Genomic DNA, 611 nt, shown 5'->3' with positions numbered 1-611 from the left:
TTTTTTTTTTTTTTTTTTTTTTTTTATGTAGTGCTGGGGATCGAACCCAGTGCTTCACGTGGACTAGGCAGGCGCTCTCCCATTGAACCACAACCCCAGCCCAGACCTTTTAATTCTGAGACAGGATCTCACTAAATTGTTGATGCTGGCCTCGGATTTGGTGAACCTGCGGCCTCAGCCTCCGGAGTAGCTGGGGTTAGGGGTACACCACACGTAGCCCTGTTTTGAGTTTCAGTCCATTTACTCCTCAGCCCAAGTCTACGAGGCGGGTCCTCTCACCCGCATTTTACTGGCGAGGCCACTGAACCGCTAAGAGCGCTTTGAGCCGGCAGCGTGACCCCACCCTAGTTTTAAACTACTCGTCTAAACGGCCTCTCAAAAGGGGCTGTTGCAAGGATCACCCGGTAAGAATGCTCGTAAAGCGCTTAGCAAAAGCCTGGCACTTAGTAAGTGCGCAATAAATTTTCCTACAGTCACGTTACGGTTCGGTGTTTTAAGTTTGTTGTTTTAAAAACACGCGCACAGCACGATTTAACTCGGCAATCCAAACGCCTGCCAAGCGGGCGGGCTCCGGGCGGAAGGAGGCGGAGCCCGGCGCTCGGCGCTCCGGG

Source organism: Marmota marmota, unplaced genomic scaffold, assembly GCF_001458135.2.
Source record: "Marmota marmota marmota unplaced genomic scaffold, marMar, whole genome shotgun sequence".
Lineage (NCBI taxonomy): Eukaryota > Metazoa > Chordata > Mammalia > Rodentia > Sciuridae > Marmota > Marmota marmota.
This window is presented reverse-complemented; position numbering follows the sequence as displayed.